Here is a 14,579-nt window from a genome sequence, read left to right on the forward strand (position 1 = left end):
CGGCGGCGCGGGGCAGCTGGGGCGCGGCGAGGCAGAGGCGACGGCGGCGCGGGGCAGCTGGGGCGCGGCGAGGCTGGGGTGTAAGTGCATCTAGTGCCACCCCTAGTTGGTTTTGGAGTATTGACGACAAACCTAGTTGAGGGACTAATGTGTTTGTGAGAATTGCAGGAAAACACAGGTAGAAGTCCCTCGTTGATTCGGTTTTACTACCAGAGATGACCCCTAAAGTTGTATGAAGACATTGAAGACAAAGGTGGTATATGAAGATATTCACATTGAAGACTATGACAAAAGAAGACACGTTATGAAGCCTATGGAGCTCGAAGACTTAGATCTTTTGTAGTCATTTTTCTTTTGTGTTGAGTCATAGGAACCACCATACTGTTAAGTGGGGTCCAGGAGAACCAGTCAGAATGACTGAAGTGATGCCTAAATCAAAAACCTATGTCTTCGAGCGAAGACAATGAGAGCGAATCTTGTCCAGAGCCGGACAAGTCAGCTTTGCTTGTAGCCCAAGCAAAGTTGCCACGAAAGTTTGAAATCTGACCGTTGAGACACGTGTCAGTTCCTTAGTGACCCAGGGTCATTTCGGACAAATCAGGTCGGGTTGCCAAGTGGCTATAAATAGCCCACCCCCACAACCATAAACGGTTGGCTGCTCAGATTTCAGTGCACGACTTTTGTCGATTGAGAGCAACCCACCTCGAAGCCTTTGAGAGAAAATTCCTAGTGAGGAGAAAAGCCCTAACCACCCAGAGCCAGAGTAAATTGGGCATCACTTAAGTCTTCTTGTCTGTGTGATCTGAAGACTTACTACACTTGAGGACTGTGAATCCTCCAGACGGTTAGGCGTCGTGTTCAGAGCATCCAAGAGACATTGTGGATTGCCAGTGAACAAAGTTTGTGAAGGTTTTAGGAGTCTACCTTGAAGACTTACCGGAGTGAGTGGGCGAGGACTAAGTGACCTTAGCTCAAGGAGAATACGGTGAGGACTTGGTGTCCTGGACTGTGTGTTCAGGACTGGGTGTCCGGGACTGTGTGTCCTAAGGTTTAAATACCTAGCCGCTCCAACCAGACGTACAGTTGTCATAGGAACTGGAACTGGTCCAACATATCATTGTCTTCAACGAGTCACTGGTTTCATCTTCACTTCCTTTTCTTACTGTTACACATTGTGAAGCCATTGCATGCTTGCTTTATCTTTTGTCTTCACAACGTGAATGTATGAACTGTTTGGCTTCATAACTTCTTCCAACCTGATCCTTATTACACTGCAGTTGTTTGTCATTGTGCTTTCACTCTATTGAATACATGACCATGGCTGGCCTAGTGTAATCTAACTTCCGCTGCATAGTGATAGGCCTAATCTTCGTTGTTTGTCTTCATAACTCTCACGTTTTGAAGACTTTCATAAAAATCGCCTATTCACCCCCCCTCTAGTCGATATAACGCACTTTCAATTGGTATCAGAGCAAGGTGCTCCCTTGTTCTGTGTGATTCGGTTTAACCACCTGGAGTTTTAGCTATGTCGACTGCAGGGATAACCAAAATCTCTGCTGCTTGCCCCGTCTTTGATGGAACTGAATATCCCTACTGGAAGAATAAGATGCGCATGCATCTTGAAGCTATTGACGTCGACCTATGGTATGTCGTCGAGAACGGCGTTCCCAAGGCTGGAGAAGGTGTCACTGCTGCTAATGTCAAGAAGTTCACTCAACTGGACTCTACTGCCAAAAATATCATCTATGGTCATCTGACAAAAGGACAGTATGGCCGTGTGAGTGCCTTGAAGACATCCAAGCTGGTCTGGGACTGGCTCTCCAAGGTCAATGAAGGCGTCTCAACCCAGAGAGATCAAAGAATCAGTGTTCTTCGCAACCTCTTCAGCCGCTTCAAGCGAAATGACAATGAGAATGTCCAGCACACATTTTACTGGCTCACTGACATCACAAATGAGCTTCAAGCCCTCGGCGCCACTGAGATCACCAAACATGAAATCGTCAAGACGCTGCTGAGATCACTTGATAGTTCGTTTGACATCCTGGCCCTGATGATTCAAGAACGTCCTGATTTCAAGACACTCGATCCGTCTGACATACTTGAGAGGCTCAACACACATGAGTTTCAGCTTTCTGAGAAAAGAGATATCTACGGTCCAAACTATGGGCGAACTCGTGCCTTGAAGGCAAAAGCTGTTTCCTCATCTGAAGAAGTATCTGACTGCAGTTCTGATGATCCTGAAGACATTGGAAGAGAACTTGCAATGCTAGTGAAGAAGTTCCAAAAATTCGCCAAGAAGAAAGGCTTCAGAAAATCTTCACGATCAAGCTCAAGGAATGATGAAGCTTCTGCTCATGACTACAAGAAGAAAACATGTCACAAGTGCAAGAAAACCTAACACTTCATCTCTGAGTGTCCACAGTGGGACAATGAGAATAGAAGGAAGAAGAAGAGCAAGGAATATGATTCTGACGACAAGAAGAAGAAGAAATACTCAAAGTCTTCTTCCAAGTCTTCCTCAAAGTCTTCATCACACAAGAAGAGCTCATCTGGCAAGGCACGTGTGTTTGTTGGCAAGGAGATGGATTCAGAGGAGGAGTCCGCATCTGAGGAGGCAGAGGTGGAGTCTGAGGAGGAGTCTGATTCTGGCATTGCGAGTCTGGCTACAGCATACGTCGCCAAGTCCATCTTCAACACTGAAGACAATGACTGCATCACCGACACCGATGCAAATGACAAGAACGACTCCACTCCTACCTACTGCTTCATGGCACGCGGTGTCAAGGTAAACACACGCACTACTCGCTATCAAACATCTAGTGACGATGACTCTGACTGTGATTCAAAACCCAGCTACAAAACACTTGCTAAAATTGCAACTGAACAACAGAAAGCTATGGAACATATTCAAAAACTGTTAGACAGAAGCGATGATCTGTTGGGTGCTGAAATGACTCGATCTGAATCCTTAATTGAAGACATAAAAAATCTTCACGTTAAGTATCAGGAACTTGAAGATCGTCTTGATACTCTCTCAACAACTCATGAAAAGCTTTCCTATGATTATCTTCAAAGGAAGCAAGAACTTGAGAAGGTGAGAGCGGATCATGAAGATCTTCAAAAGGAAAACGAGTCACTTCGCGCCGAACAGATCAGTTCTGCTCAGGAAGGATTTGAACCACCATGTCTTAAATGCATTGAGCGTGATAATGCTACTTCTGTTGCTGAATGTTCCACTGCTACTGCTGTTGCAATATCTTCAACTGTTGATGTGGTAACTAACCCCTCTGCTGAGGATACCACTGCTATTGCTGATGAGAATGCTAGGTTGAAGACATTGCTTGAAACAGAGATGTACAAAAGTCTTAAAGGACATCAGACATTATGTGATGTTCTCAAGAAGCAGATTCTGAACCGAAACCCTAGGAAAGAGGGTGTTGGATTCGTGAGGAAAATAAATGCAGATGGCTCTTACTGGAAACCTGAGCAGTACCCCAAAACCACATGGGTTGCTGCAAAGGAACTTTCAGCAGATCCATCCAACTTATCTGGCTTCACTTGTGCTAACCCCATTATCATTGATGAATCCTTTGATGCAAACTATAAATTGTTTAAGAATCAGAATGGTGAAGTGTTTGCCAGGTACATTGGTACTAACTGCAGGAATGGACCGCCTATGAAGAATATCTGGGTTCCGAAAAAGTGTTTGGAAAATCTTCCTATGAATGTCTTCATGACACCTCACTTAAAGAAGACAAACCTCAGACCAAAGGCTTCATATGGACCAAAGGCTTCATACAAACAGAGGACTCACCTGAGTCACACTAACGCAAATGTTTTTCAGGGAAACCATACTCAGGCATATGAATATGAGAGCGGTTCTTCGAATCGTCATGTTCATATGACCAAAAATTATTCTGCTTATTCCTATGAGTATTATTGTCCACCTGCTAGACTGTTTGCTAAGGCTTCAAAGCCAAAATTCTCAGATGCTGCACTTAGACTTATTGCTTCTAAGCCACCCTTGAAGATGTGGGTGGTTAAGAAAGCTTAACTCTCTTTTGCAGGGAAAGGTTTCCAGCAGAAAAACAAAATCTTCTGATGTTGTTGCTGGGGACCTTAAAAATCTTGTAGGGCGCAAGATAAAATGCCCGAATGGCATCATTATGTACTTCGTTCCTCAATTGCATGCTACTCTCCCTATTAGTCCTAATCTGGATTTAAGTTTTCATAACACACTGGTTCGTCAAATGTTTATGCTTCACAATTCTCTTCGTGAAGCCTATCCCCCTAACTGCACTGTAGGGTACGACACCAGCGTCTTCAAAGTCTTCAGAATGGATTATTGACAGTGGGTGTACAAATCACAAGACTGGCAAAAGAAGCCTTCTTATGGACTCAACCTTACGTCCATCCGACAAGAGCCACATCACATTTGCTGACACTGGTAAAAGTAAGGTATTGGGTCTAGGTAGAGTTGCAATCTCAAAGGATCAACACATGGATAAAGTCATGCTTGTTGAATCCCTTGGCTTCAACTTAATGTCTGTCTCAATGCTTTGCGATTTGAACATGATCGTAATGTTTGGAAAATATCGTTGCCTCCTACTAATGGAATCTGACAAGTCTCTAGTGTTTGAAGGGTATCGAAAGGATGATCTGTACGTGGTAGATTTCTCAGCAGGGCCACAACTTGCAGTATGTCTTCTTGCAAAAGCTTCAGAATCCTGGCTTTGGCATCGAAGGCTTGGGCATGCTGGCATGAGGAACCTCCACACCCTTGCGAAGAAGAAGCATGTCATAGGCATCGAGGGCGTCAAGTTCAAGAAAGATCACTTATGCGGTGCTTGTGAAGCAGGGAAGATGACAAGGGCAAAGCATCCTTCGAAGACAATCATGACTACTACTCAACCCTTCGAACTGCTCCACATGGATCTTTTCGGTCCCACTCACTACTCAACTTTTACTACTACTGCTTGCCTCTATGGCTTCGTGATTGTTGATGATTACTCTAGATATACTTGGGTGCACATAATCCTTTACAAGACTAAAGTGCAGGATGTCTTCAGACGCTTCACCAATCGAGTTGTCAACAATTTTGGCGCCAAGATAAAGCACATCAGAAGTGACAATGGCACTGAATTCAAGAACACTGGCCTTGATACATATCTTGATACCTTGGGCATCACACATGAATTCTCACCTCCGTACACGCCACAGCAGAATGGCGTCGTCGAACGCAAGAACAGAACACTCATTGAGATGGCCAGAACAATGCTAGATGAATACAAGACTCCAAGAAAATTCTGGACAGAAGCCATTGACACTGCATGCCATACAATCAATCGTGTTTATCTTCACAAGCTTCTGAACAAGACATCTCATGAACTCCTAACTGGCAAGAAGCCAAATGTCAGTTACTTCAGAGTATTTGGCGCAAGGTGCTAGATCAAGGACCCACACCACACCTCAAAGTTTGCACCAAAAGCACATGAGGGCTTTATGCTAGGATATGGAAAGGATTCACACTCCTACAGAGTCTTCAATCTCTTCCATTACAAAGTGGTTGAAACAGTGGATGTGCGGTTTGATGAGACAAATGGTTCACAAAGAGAGCAACTGCCAAATGTGCTAGATGAAGTTCCAGCTAGTGAATCAATCAAGCTTATGGGAACTGGAGAGATTATACCTTCTGAAGCTCATCCTGAAGAAGAACTTATCATCTCAGCACCTGATCAACATGAAGACAATGCTCAGCCTGAAGACATTCCTCCCAACAACAACGCAGATCAGCAAGAGCAAAGTCTTCGCCCTGTACATCCTCGTGTTGCCAATGAAGTGCAGATTGACAGAATAATTGACAGCATCAATGCACCTGGTCCACTCACTCGTTCAAGGGCAATTCAGCTAGCAAATTTCTATGGGAACTTCGCATTCGTATCAATATCAGAACCCAAGAAAGTTGAAGAAGCCTTCATGGAACCTGAATGGATTCAAGCTATGCAAGAAGAGCTTCAACAGTTTGAGCTGAATAATGTATGGGAACTGGTTAAGCGTCCTGATCCACGGAAACACAACATAATAGGCACCAAATGGATATACCGCAACAAGCAAGATGAGCATGGTCAAGTTGTCAGAAACAAAGCTCGTCTCATTGCTCAAGGATATACTCAAGTGGAGGGCATTGACTTCGATGAAACATTTGCTCCTGTGGCAAGGCTTGAAGCTATACGCATACTGCTGGCCTATGCGAATCATCATAACATACTTCTATATCAAATGGATGTGAAAAGTGTCTTTCTCAATGGCAAGATTGAAGAAGAAGTGTATGTTGCACAGCCACCTGGCTTTGAAAATCCAAAACATCCTGACATGGTATACAAGCTCAACAAGGCACTGTATGGCCTCAAACAAGCCCCTAGGGCCTGGTATGACACACTCAAATACTTCCTGAAGAGCAAAGGCTTCATACCTGGTTCCCTGGATCCCACTCTTTTCATGAAGACATATGATGGTGAACTGTATGTGTGCCAAATATATGTGGATGACATTATCTTCGGATGCACCAATCAGAAGTACAGTGAAGAGTTTGGATATATGATGCAAGAGCAATATCAGATGTCCATGATGGGGGAACTGAAGTTCTTTCTTGGTCTTCAAATACGACAACAACGCAATGGCATCTTCATATCTCAAGAGAAGTATCTCAAAGATTGCCTGAAGAAGTTCGGTATGCAAGACTGCAAAGGATTCACAACACCAATGCCAGCCAAACATCATCTAGGTCCTGACGACAATGGTAAAGAGTTCGATCAAAAGGTATACCGTTCCATGATTGGTTCTTTGCTTTATTTATGTGCATCTAGGCCAGATATTATGCTTAGTGTTTGCATGTGTGCTAGATTTCAAGCGGCACCAAAGGAGTCGCATCACTTAGCTGTGAAGCGAATTCTTCGATATTTGGCTCACACCCCAACTCTAGGATTATGGTATCCAAAGGGCTCAGAGTTTGATTTGGTTGGATTTTCGGATGCTGATTATGCTGGTGACAAAGTTGATCGCAAGTCTACATCAGGCACATGTCATTTTCTGGGACGATCACTTGTATGTTGGTCTTCAAAGAAGCAGAACTGTGTATCTCTCTCCACTGCTAAATCTGAATACATTGCTGCTGGATCTTGCTGCGCTCAGCTTCTGTGGATGAAGCAAACACTCAAGGACTATGGCATTCATCTGAAGCAAGTGCCACTTTACTGCGACAACGAAAGCGCCATCAAGATTGCCAACAACCCAGTTCAGCACTCGAAGACAAAGCACATTGAAATTCGTCATCACTTTCTCAGAGATCATGTTGTGAAGGAAGACATTGATATCATACACGTCAACACTGAAGAGCAATTGGCGGATATCTTCACCAAGCCCTTGGATGAGAAGAGATTTTGCAAGTTACGGTGTGAGCTAAATATCTTGGAATCCTCAAATGTCCTGTGATCAGGCACACATCCTAACACTTATGCATATTGATGACTTAGATGTGCAACACACAAAGTAAAGTATATCCTCATTCAATGAAGACATACATTCTAAGTGTGAATACATTAATGTGGAATTTGACTTCGGAGCGCCACGATAATTGTGCGCCGTGTCTGGGTCTAATACTTCCTATACGGTGGGTAATGCCACCACCAAACGTTCTATTTTGAAGTGTTTCACTCATGGCGTCACCTTGCAATATCTTCACATTTGGTTGTCTTCACATTTGGTTTGGCTTCAAACATGTCTTCATGATTATCTTCACTATGTTGCTTGTATAGATATATATATATATACTAGTGTTTTGTCCTCTACAGCATTCACTTATAGCTATGTCTTCTTGGTTGAATCTTTTGAACTAAGTGAATGTGATCGGACCCTAATCTCTCTATGCTTTCTATCTCAAATTCTATCTCTCCGAGTCATATGCATTCTATTGAAACTGTCGAATGTCTTCACTGCGTCCTAGTCAGCAGAAGATATAGAGACAACCATAAAGTCCGTCTTCAATGCTCATTCCTCCACATAAAATCCGGAGAAGTAGGAACGACCGCCCGACAATCCAGGCGTGCGTGGGATGTGGAACTGCCCCCAAAATACCGCATGATGGCCACGTACTACTCAAATGCGAATCGCCAGGGGCACCTGAGTAATAGCGCAGTGCCGCCCCTGCGCCTATAAGTTCACACTTACCGCGGTCATTATCTCCTTCTTCCACCCTCGCACGAACCCTAGCGCCACCGCTAGCACTCGACGACGCCGGAGACGAAGCGCTTCGCTGCCGCAACCTCTCCAACGCCGTCCTCACGCCGACCGCGGACATCGTCCTCTCCGCCGTCGCCGTAGGTGTTTTCCGTCGCCAAGTTAGGGCACGGAGGACTGAACTGCTTGGCATCAACTCCCTTCCGTCTAGCAGTTCCAGTGTGGTAAATAAAACTTCTTTTTACAGCCCCTTTGATCTCATGGTTCTGTCACTTTCTACCATAAGAAGTTTCTCTTCACACTAGTTAGATCTCTCGCTGCATCTCATAACATGCCTAGTATATTCACTTGTGCTTCATAAAGTAGTTAGATTCCTCACTTGTACTGATCTGTGGGTTCGTACAAATCTGGAACCAACTTCTTATCTATGAGTGAATGTCTTCGCAAGATGAGGTCAATGTCTTCTAAACTGATTAATCTTCAAAACCTTCTGAGAATGCATATGACCTCTTCCCCTTCCCTCGCACCTTAATGCTATCACAGGTACATGTCCGTGGGAGAATCCTTCGGTTCTCATAGTCTGCATTCATTTGCAGAATTCCTACAGCATCACATAAACTCTCCTGAAGCCAGTTCTTGTTGGTCCAGAAAAGGAAAGCCTTTGAAGCCTTTGAAAGTCTTGAAGCCTTTCAAGTTAAAGTTTATGGCTTCAGAAGCAGCAGCAAGGAAAGGGGGCAGACAGAGACGTGAGGGAACTTCCAAGGATCTGCCTGAAGACTTGGCAGAAATGTACAAAACAGATCCAGAAGAGAGCTATGGGCAGCGCAAGACCCGATTGGGCAGAACAGTGGTTCAAATACCGCTTCTTCACTGAGGAGTATGCTGAGAAAAGTGCCATCAAGAGACCATGGGGGGACATCCATTTCAAGAATCTCATGCCCAGGACCAGAGATGAAGCCATTGCTCAAGGCTTCTACCCATGCATGGTCCGAGGACCACAGCCTGATGATGCACATCCGTCGTCACTACTCTGGTGTCGTGACGACAATCTGTTCAAGCGCAACTTCCAGTTTGCTCAACAATCAGCGAAGCTGAACAAGAAGAAATTTGGGTTAGACTTCAACCCTGGACCTTCCGCACCAAGGGCAGATGGCACACGCGATGCTGAACCCAATATCATCGGTCCGTTTGCCAATCTTGAGGGCCTGATCACTCACATCTTAGTCCAAGGGACTGCCGTAAATGACCCTCCAGCTGACTCTGAGTCTGATGAAGCTCCTGCTATGCCGAAGCCAAAGCAGACGAAGAAACCAAAAACTTCAAAGCCGGCCCCTGCCTCAAAAATCTCAAGGGCGAAGCCATTGAAAACTGCACCTCCTGAAGTCAGTGTGCAGTCTGAAGACGTATCCCGCGTCTCCAAGCCCCAGAAAGAAAAGGAGCCCCAGCAACAAACCGGCAAAGAGCTCACTGCTGCTGCCATTCTGCGCAGCGAAGCCACTGATCTATCTAGCGATGAAGATCTTGGAGATGACGCTCTAGAGCAGCTTATCAAAAGCAAAGAAGAAGCTGAAATCTTCAACAATTTGCCTCTCTTTGATGTCGCCATCATCCACAACTTCATCGACAAATGGTTTGCCTCCCCGGACATAAGCTTCGAAGCCTGTCGGTCTCAGCGTCGCCTTCCAAGGCGCAATTGCTTCAGAACTTGCCATTGCTTAGCGTATAGTTGAGCTGAAGCAGAAAATTGATCATGAAAAGGCTCAGTTCAAGAAGCACATGGCCAGGCTCAACGTGCAGGAAGTGAAGAGCTTCAGAACCATGTCGCATGAGCTCAAGGAAAATTTCCTGAAGAAGCGTGTTGAAGCTCAGGGCTCGCGTGAGCGGATGAAGTCTCTGGCAGAACGATGTGTGCAGGCCTACAATGAGACCGAGAAGCGCAAGGCACTTGGGCTTCCTGGCATCGACCCCAAGATGGCCACGAAGAAGAAGAAGCAGCCTGCTGTGAATGAACCAGAGGCACCAAGGCAAGAAGTTGTTCCGATTGTCTTCCCCACCGCCACGACTGGCTCGAAGCCAAAGAGCCCGTCAACCACTTCTGAGCTCAAGAAGACACGGAATGCAGAGGCTGAAGCTAGAAAGAGGAAACACTCTGCAGCCTCTCCTTCTGACCCAACCAAGAAGAAGCGCAAGATCAAGAAAGCTCGGGCTGCTCCCACAGAGCCCTTGATGGTTGAACCCCTCTCTTTCATTCACCCCAATGCAGAGAGACGACTGACAGTTCATGAGCCTGCTCCCACAGAGGCTCCTGAAGCTGAAGATATTCCAGCAGCCGATCCCATAGCTGCTGAAGACATTGATCACCAAGACAATGTACAAGATGATACAGCCCTTCCTCAGCTTGAAACAAGCGAACTCATCAGTATTGGTCGTCCTCTGACGCCAATGGCACAAGATGAGTCATGGGCGGATCGCCCTTAGGAGGAAGAAGACTTTGAGGTCCAGCCCACTCCGACCCCACAAGTGTCGTCTGCGTTCCGTAGGCTTCGCAAAGGTCCACGGCCTCAAGGCCATACTGCAGAAATTCCGGCTGCATCAGCCGAAGACAATGAAGAAGCACCACCAGAACCCACTTCCCCGCTTCATCAAGATGCAATTCTCCAAGAGAACGTGCCTGAGGTTGTCCCTCCAACTACACAAGCGAAGGAAGAAAATGTTGCGGCTACCACCACAAACACTGAAGCCAATGTGGAGCCCGCCCCACCAAATGCTTCAGCGGACAGCAAAGCTACCGAGCCAGACACTTCTGTTCCTGAGTCTGTTGCAGGTCCTCAATTCGATTGTCATATTGAGCACAGGCCTCATGTTCAGAAGCCAATCCCAAGGCTGCCAAGGTTCCCAGGTCCTGCATCAGCACCTGGTTCCTTTGACATCAACAGCTTCAAGGCAGACAATACATTTTTCAATAGCTCCAAGAACCCCTATTCAAGGGAAAGGATTGTATCAGACAGGTTCTGGAGCTATTCTCAGCGCAGCTATTATTCATGCATCTTATACAACCAAGGCCGCATCTTTCCGCACAAGCGCCTTGAGGTTGAAGCCATTGCTGGTCTGCCCTGCTTAGAGGAAGCACTGGATTGCTTCAGGCAAGTGGGTCTGCTGCCGTTTGTGACTGATGAAGAGCACTGGAATGAAGAGCTTCTGCTTCAGTTCTATGCCACCCTCCATATCAAAGGTTACAACAGAGATCCGAAGACTTGGATCCTGGAGTGGATGACCGGCAATGTCCATCATGAATCCAATGCATTTGATATCATTGAGCTCACCGGCCTGCCCACTCCAGGAGAATTCTTCGAGGAAGGCTGTCAACTACATTCTGAAGCTATTGAGAGCATATTCCAGAGGCCTGAACCCAATATGAGTCAGATGCTCTCGATGATGAAGCCATTGCCCCATGATGCACCCTATCCTACTGAGTTCTTCGTTGAAGACCTAGAGTACCTGCCCAGGACCATATATCACATCATCCGGCAGACTCTCTGGCCCATTAAGGGACACTCACCACATGCCAAGATTGAGGGTGCAATGAAGACTCTCATATTTTATATCCTGCATGGCAAATGCTTCAACACACAGGATCTCTTCATACGCCAACTTGCAGCGTCAGGCTCAGAATTATTTGGTTTGAAGTTATATGCTCCTTGGGTGATGAGGCTAATCAAACTGCACTCTGCGATCTCGTATCAGCCCTTTGCCCGAAACCATCGGATCTTCCTGCCAGATGTGGATACCTCTGCTGAAGCAATATATCCTGAGCCTGCCAAGCAACCGATAAGTCTTCAGAATGCAGAACACCAGAGCTTCACGCAGAGTGTTGAAGGTGTTGAAGCCATATCCAGGGTATATCTGTTGGCTGGCACTACACGTGCACCAGCATCTACTGAAGCCACAGACAACACAAATGCTCCAAGACCCAAGAAGCGTGCTCGTGTCCTCAATGACCGAGAGCTTCTTGTGGCCCTTCACCAAAAGCAAGATAGGCATCACGACTGGCTAAAGCGTCAGATGAAGAGCCTCTTGGTGGATGTCAATCGTCTTCGAAACCTAGCCACCAAGAATGCTTTCGTTACACATGAAACGTGTCGCCGTACATGGAAAGGGCTCTCAATGATATGTACTGAAGCTGAACTTGAAGAGGATGGCTTCACAGAGCATTTCAAGTTTGACACCACACCTCCCAGAAGGGCTGTGATGCGCAACACACCATCACTTGAAGACTCTGAGTTTTCTTCATCTGCTGCCACAGTTACTGCAAGGATCATTGATGAAGATGGCGATGCTACATCACCGCCACCTGCTTGAGCACCTCCAAGCTCGTCTGCACCGCCAAACACCTCCAACGACCCTGCTGCTCCTGAAAACGAGTAGACACTCTATGTCTTCGAACCTTTTTAGTACTTGCTGACAAAAGGGGGAGAAGCGTATGGGTTGATAGTCTTCAAGCGGGTCCATATGGGCGGGTGCTATATTCTTTTTTGCTACATTTTGCTTCGTGCTTACAACTCTCGTTTTTGCTTCATTCGGTTCTTTGAGTTGTAACACTCAGACTCGATGGTCGTCTGCTACTCGTTTGCCACTCTGTTTGCGAAGATAAATTCCGCATGTGCGACGATAAATTCCGCACTTATCTCATTCTGCAGACGTCCATTTTCCATTATGCATGTCATTATCTTCATATACTTTCACATGCATAGTGGATTGTCATCATAAGCTGAAGTGGATCTCCACAAGTACAACCTGCCATGTGCATTTGCATCCCAAAAGCAAATTATCTTATATGCACATCTTCAGGGGGAGCTCTTGCAACTTATGAAGACAATTCCCTATCCTTTACAAACTTCACACATTATATTCCCCGTTGAAAACTTCAACTAGTTTGTCATCAATCACCAAAAAGGGGGAGATTGTAAGTGCATCTAGTGCCACCCCTAGTTGGTTTTGGAGTATTGACGACAAACCTAGTTGAGGGACTAATGTGTTTGTGAGAATTGCAGGAAAACACAGGTAGAAGTCCCTCATTGATTCGGTTTTACTACCAGAGATGACCCCTAAAACTGTATGAAGACATTGAAGACAAATGTGGTATATGAAGATATTCACATTGAAGACTATGACAAAAGAAGACACGTTATGAAGCCTATGGAGCTCGAAGACTTAGATCTTTCGTAGTCCTTTTTCTTTTGTGTTGAGTCATAGGAACCACCGTACTTTTAAGTGGGGTCTAGGAGAACCAGTCAGAATGACTGAAGTGATGCCTAAATCAAAAACCTATGTCTTCGAGCGAAGACAATGAGAGCAAATCTTGTCCAGAGCCGGACAAGTCAGCTTTGCTTGTAGCCCAAGCAAAGTTGCCACGAGAGTTTGAAATCTGACCGTTGAGACACGTGTCAGTTCCTTAGTGACCCAGGGTCATTTCGGACAAATCAGGTCGGGTTGCCAAGTGGCTATAAATAGCCCACCCCCACAACCATAAATGGTTGGCTGCTCAGATTTCAGTGCACGACTTTTGTCGATTGAGAGCAACCCACCTCGAAGCCTTTGAGAGAAAATTCCTAGTGAGGAGAAAAGCCCTAACCACCCAGAGCCAGAGTAAATTGGGCATCACTTAAGTCTTCTTGTCTGTGTGATCTGAAGACTTATTACACTTGAGGACTGTGAATCCTCCAGACGGTTAGGCGTCGTGTTCAGAGCATCCAAGAGACATTGTGGATTGCCAGTGAACGAAGTTTGTGAAGGTTTTGGGAGTCTACCTTGAAGACTTACCGGAGTGATTGGGCGAGGACTAAGTGACCTTAGCTCAAGGAGAATACGGTGAGGACTTGGTGTCCTGGACTATGTGTTCAGGACTGGGTGTCCGGGACTGTGTGTCCTAAGGTTTAAATACCTAGCCGCTCCAACCAGATGTACAGTTGTCACAGCAACTAAAACTGGTCCAACATATCATTGTCTTCAACGAGTCACGGGTTTCATCTTCACTTCCTTTTCTTACTGTTACACATTGTGAAGCCATTGCATGCTTGCTTTATCTTTTGTCTTCACAACGTGAATGTATGAACTGTTTGGCTTCATAACTTCTTCCAACCTGATCCTTATTACACTGCAGTTGTTTGTCATTGTGCTTTCACTCTATTGAATACATGACCATGGCTGGCCTAGTGTAATCTAACTTCCGCTGCATAGTGATAGGCCTAATCTTCGCTGTTTGTCTTCATAACTCTCACGTTTTGAAGACTTTCATAAAAATCGCCTATTCACCCCCCCCCCCCTCTAGTCGATATAACGCACTT

The sequence above is a fragment of the Triticum aestivum genome, chromosome 7A (genome assembly GCF_018294505.1).
Source record: "Triticum aestivum cultivar Chinese Spring chromosome 7A, IWGSC CS RefSeq v2.1, whole genome shotgun sequence".
In the NCBI taxonomy this organism is placed as follows: Eukaryota; Viridiplantae; Streptophyta; class Magnoliopsida; order Poales; family Poaceae; genus Triticum; species Triticum aestivum.